The following is a 5821-nucleotide window of genomic DNA, read 5'->3' on the forward strand; positions in this document are numbered from 1 at the left end:
ACATAATCTTAACCATCACAAGTTCCATATAACTTATTTGCATTAGCAAGATGTCCAATTCTTTTGGTGGGCCATAGGCACCTTATTTGCATAGCCCCCCCCCCAATCATTGTGTGGGAGTCACAAAGACTATGGCTAGAAGAGCAATATTAAGTAATTTACTGCAGTGCATATACCTAACTCTAAAGGTACTAAAAATGTTTTCTTTTAAGGAATCTCAAGTTCTTCAACATTCAAAAGATTTTATCCTTCCTAGTGCCTAAGATATATTTCTCTAATAAAGAGATTTATATAATAATATATAACCTAGTCAAAGTGGTTCATAGCTTTGAGAATTCTTAGCTGTGTTACTGTTGGAAAAAGTAATTTTCTAGAAGAAATCAGAAATTATCCCTAATACTGTATTTTTATATATCCACCCAAGTTCTGATTTTAAATTCCCATTTTTATTCTTAAAAGCTTTTGTGGGAAGAAATATCAAAATTTAAAATAAGTTTTGGAATCAAATTCTTTATAGATTCAGCCAGAGGAAAGATCATTGAGCTTGAGATGCCAGAGAATACTGCATAGGGACCAGTTTTGGGTTCCTCCTTTTAATAGGGATGCAGATGAACTGGAGAAGTTCTTAAGAAAAAAATTAAAAGATTAGGGGGTTGAAAATAGAATACATTAGAAAAAACCTGGTGTTTCTTTTACTGAAAAAGGAAAAAAACAGAAAACCAGTTGTATCAGGTTGACCCCGTGAGTGTTGGAGTAGAGCTGTGCTCCACAGGGTTTTCAATGGCTGTTTTTTGGAAGTAGATTGCTAGGCCTTTCTTCCAAAGTGCCTTTGGGTAGACTTGAACCTCCATCTTTTTGGTTAGCAGCCAAGCACATTAAATTCTTGTGCCTGCTTCTTTATGAGTTACATCATTATGCAAATGTTTATTACCTGCTTACTCTATATACCAGGCATTATGGTAGGGTTTACTCACATGGGGAGGGCAACAGATATTGAAATAAACGGCCATAATCTACTGTGATGGTGCTAAGAGAGGGAAGTTCCAAGTTCTATGGGAGTCTGGAAAATGAGCAGGTGGGCAGCCATCTGGCAAACCTCCCAGAGGAGGTGGAGTTTGACCTGAGACTTGAATGATGATATGCGTTTTCCTGGTGGATAGGGAAGGTCATTTTAGAAAGCATATGCAAAATAAAAACAAGATGTATCTGATAAGTCCCTAGTAGATTATGGTGGAGAGTGGGTAAGGAGGGTGCAGTATAAACAACAAAAGAAATGAAGATGGGTAGGAAATCAGGGGTCCTTACTTATTACTTACTCTTTAGAATTTGTATTTGTCTTAAAGGCAATTGGGAGCCACTGAAGGATATTAATCTAGAGAGAAACATAAATTTATCTGCATAAAAAAAAAAAAAAAAGCCTCTGTGGAGTGTTCTCATAGGAGAAAGCTGATAAATTTTCCACATCCACAAGGGAGAGATTAACAGGGAAAAAACTGAGAAGCAAGGATTATATCATTGGGAGAGTTTATAAAGTAAACAACTTGACCCTGTGGGCTATTAGACAAAGACTGTGAAGGGAATTAGTAGAATCTTCAGGTCTAAAGATATTTTATGAAGGATGATCATCTGCTTTCACGTTTTAAATTACGTTTCTGGTTGAGGCAAGGGGACAGACTTGTGCAGATTTCCTAAATTATGTTCTCTAGAAGAGTTGTTGACAGACATTCCATGAACAGAAAACAAAGTTTCAACGCTTTCCAAAAGTTTGGTTTTGGCAAAATAGATAGTAAATACGCCTATCTATTTAGTGCAGGACTTTTTATAGGTTTTAGTATGCAAATGTGCCTTGTGACCCTTCAAGAGCAGGATCTTGGGTGCAGGGTTTCTAAATTTAATTGATCAAAGGCTCCCTGTTAGTGAGCATTTCCTTCTGTTCACCTGTTCTAAGGAGTGCACTATGATACATTTGATTCTGTTACCAACTCTAAGACTCTTCCCTTAATTCTGAAAATCTTAAAAAGCATTTACAACTTGGAATTAGTTTTCCATAGTGTTTATCAGTTACAAATGAGTAATCTTACAGTTCTCAAACAATTCTGCCAATATTTAATCAAAACTAGGCAATGACTACTTTTTAGAGCTCTTATTTTAAGGATGGGATAAATCAGATAAAATATGAACACATAGGATGTTGGAGTTAAACTCAAATCAAACTGACCCCCAGGGCCAACTTACTAGACAACTTGGGAAACCCCAGTTCTGCGCACTTCAAAGAATTTGAAGAAAATAGGAAGTAAATGAGCTGTTCCTTTTCCTTCCTTCCACCTGCAGATATTTCCTGATACAACTCAGAACTCAGAAGGGGGTTAGAATTCTAATGTGTAGTTCAAATAGAGACGGAATTTTGGAGTAATCTAAAGAATATTATCATCGGGAGTGTGACATTAGGTTGCCGGGAATGAGATTTGATATGTTCACATAACCTCTCAAGAATAGTTGCGATTTCCTAGTGATTTAATCTAATCCTGGAATTGTAAATAGATTTCAGTTTAGATGTTAGTTTCAATTAGCTGCTTAAAGTATTAGATGGAGAAAAGTTGAGACTGAGTCTCAATTTAATGGAACAAATGTGGGCACTGATGTGTGATATCTACCTTGTGTGAAAAGATGGAGTGAAACTTCTCATCTTTATACTTGCCAGCCCCTTCCTAAGTCATACTTGGAGGTATGTTTAGGTCATAAAGGTTGCTGGTGAGCTGGGTTGGGTCAGAAGTAACAATCTGAAGAAATATAGGTTCATATAAAAACGATTTAGAAGACCCTTTCAAGTCACCCAGAGTTAACATAACCTGATAGGTCTGGAAGAAACAAAAGGGTGGTATTAAATTAATTTAGCCTAGAAGTGTGAGCCTTGCAGAAATGCGGTACAACACTGGACCCCATAGAAAGTAGTCCTTAACAAAGAAATATTAAAATTTATTTTAGCACATGAAGTGTAAGTCTTTACATTTAGTATAGTGTCTACATGACAATTTTTGTTGGAGACTCTTTAGTTGATCTTTCTTATGAGTACGTGGTGTTCATGCTAATTTTTATCTGTACTTTGCTGAGCAGGACTGTAAATCCTAAGTGAAACTCTCAATATAAAAAAGGATTTTCTTCCCTGTAGCAACTGGGGCCTGTTACCCAACTGCATCCCCAAAGTCCCTGTAGTGAGTGACACTATCAAAGAGAGGGATACTTCTCTGGGAATCAGGGAGGAAAAATAAGGTTGTATCCTTGTTTCTCACTCATCTCCCGGGGGACTTGTCCTGTGGGAGGAAGAGCTGTTGCCCAACTGGAGTGACTCACCTGGTGAGTCAGGGACGGTTCCAACTGTCCAGCTTGCTGCCTGAATCTGAGCCAATTCTGTTTCTTAGCCAAATGACGTGAAAAACAACTTGAGAAACACATGGTTGAAGAAAGTTATGCCCTTCTGAGATAGTCTATTTGCAGCAGTATCTAGTCTGTGACTAGAATTCTGAACTTGAAATTAGGAGCAGTGAGTAGACACAGAAGTGGAAAGACCTGTGTTCCTTTCAGCCTGACCAGGCACTGCCTGAGAACCTTTAACAAGTCAACCTCTCTGGACCTCAGTTTCATATTTTCAATCGCGAAGAGAAGAGGCTGGAGGTGGAGACAGTGAAGAAAGGGAATTATTATGTAATGAGTTCTAGACATTTTGTCTAAAGAGTTACCTGCATTTCCCGAGACCGTACCCAATGGGTTCACAATAGCAGCAATGAGATGCTGACCCTACAGACTGGGTGAAATAGAGGGAACTGAAGCCCCTCCCAACTCCTCCCAATTGCTGCAGGAAGTCCCCAAGGTCCGTTTCACAAGTGATTTGGGATTTTTGTGGTGTCCCTGGCTTCCTTGTGGTTTCAGATATTCCCAGTGTTCTGTGGCTTTTCAGATAGGCACCTTAATGAAGGTAGTACATCACCCCTCATTTGTGTCATAGTCTGCCTCACGACAGTGCTGCTTTGAGCTGTTTCCCACAAATGCCTGGGTGATGTGACTCCATATGATTATTTACCTAGCACTACTCCCTAGGCATGGACACAAATTCCTATACAGTGGGAACAGTCTCACTGTATTCAAAATCACCTTTTCCTTCAGAAGACCTGTGCTTGTCATTAAACCATGTGTATAAGCCAGCGTGTATCATTTTTCGTAGGTTAAGTTCCTCAAACCAGTGGCCTTCAAACACTTTTCTCTCAAAAGCTTTAAAAGACTTTTACAAAGCTTTGTATCCCTTGGTACATTTTCAAGTCAACATCTGAACATGTTGTACAAAGGATCTATTTTATATCGTCTTGGTGCTTTAAATACCTTTTCCCCAAAATCTTGGAGTTGCAGGCTTGCCTCATTCAGTGCAGGCGTTGTTCGTAAAGTGAGTGAGAGAAATATCTGGCCAAATCACACTTGGTCTTTATGCCAGGAAAAGACTGACGTTACTTTTTAGTGCAAGTAAACGTGGCTAAACAAATGTCTGTGCAACCTCACTTCTGAATTAGAGAGAGAGGTGGATCCTACTCCCAAAATCTCAAGAAATCTCCCTCTGCTTGGTGGCCTGGAGGTGTTTACCCCTGGAGCAAGCACACAGAATGTATAGGGCCCAGTGGTTCTTTGCCTTCCCTTTCTTTTGTAGTGTTTGCAGGGCCACTGGAAAAGAGGATGTGGGAAAGGAAACCACAGGTCAGGGCAGTGTGGCTTTCTCTTCAGGGGAGCCATGTTACCAGAAGACAGGAGGAAGCAGAGGATTTGAACATTGATTCTGTTAACATTACTCATGCCTGTGAACCCCTTGAAAGTCTTCATATACCCCAGGGTTATGGTACCCCAGTTTGAAGACTTCTGCCTTAGATACCCCTCATTCATCCAAATTGAGTCTGGACATGCCAAGGCAGGTCTGATAGTTGTCCTTAGCTTAGGCCTACGAATTTGTTGAACATACACAATGTACCAGGAAACTTACCTACATCTTCCTGAAGACTTTGTTACAGATAATTAACTGTGTCATCCAAAACCGTGTAGCAGAGGTCTCAGGAGCTGGACTGGAGTTCTCTTATTGCCTAAACCAGCATTTTTTTCCTCCCACCACAGGCCTCCTTAGTTACACAAGACACGCTCAGCTGAGCGTGTGAATTAAGAGGAGGACTTCAAAGGAAACCTCAGCCCTTGTATACTGTTTCTTCCTTGTGGTTTCCAACTTAAGGAGGGAAGTACCACCTTTTCTAGAGTCATAGCTGTGCACCAGTAGGGCTTCAGTTAACTTTAGGAGGCGTTTTGACTGACTTAGTGAGAGCTGTGTAATACAGTGAAACCTGTGAGAGCCAGAACTCAGTGGGACTGCCTTGTTTTTCTGGGTCTCAAAAGTTTTCTGCCTCTGACAGGGTGCATTCTTACCACTTTTCTATCACTGCTTTTAGTGAAAAATGTCTGAATTTTCCTTCTCTGACAGGTTTCCACCTTACACAGGTTCTGACTTTCGCATGTTTTACTGTATTATATTACTTAGATGTTGTAATTCATAAAACATTGTCTTGGTCATTCATAAGACAATTTCCTAGTGTTTCTGAAATTTACTAAATAGAACAAAAGATTCATTTTATTGGATAGCCTTTATTTAAAAAAAAAAAAAAAGATAAATTGTCTTCAAATTGTTGTGTGCTGTCAAGTCGATTCTGAGTCATAGTGACCCTATATGACAGTGTAGAACTGCCCTATAGGGTTTCTTATGCTGTTATCTTTAAGGGAACAGGTCTCCAGGTCTTTG

The 5821-nt window shown here is 39.5% G+C and overlaps 1 long non-coding RNA gene across 1 annotated transcript in view; it reads right to left on the minus strand.

Annotated features, from left to right (window-relative positions):
- The window catches only part of LOC111819919 (uncharacterized), a 28533-nt gene extending 23286 nt beyond the window's left edge, over positions 1 to 5247 (minus strand). Inside the window, exon 1 of the long non-coding RNA XR_002823490.1 lies at positions 5021 to 5247. This is a non-coding gene — a long non-coding RNA (uncharacterized LOC111819919). The remainder of the gene's footprint in view (positions 1 to 5020) is intronic.
- Between the last annotated feature and the right edge of the window lie 574 nt (positions 5248 to 5821).

Source organism: Trichechus manatus, unplaced genomic scaffold (assembly GCF_000243295.1).
Source record: "Trichechus manatus latirostris isolate Lorelei unplaced genomic scaffold, TriManLat1.0 scaffold00021, whole genome shotgun sequence".
In the NCBI taxonomy this organism is placed as follows: domain Eukaryota; kingdom Metazoa; phylum Chordata; class Mammalia; order Sirenia; family Trichechidae; genus Trichechus; species Trichechus manatus.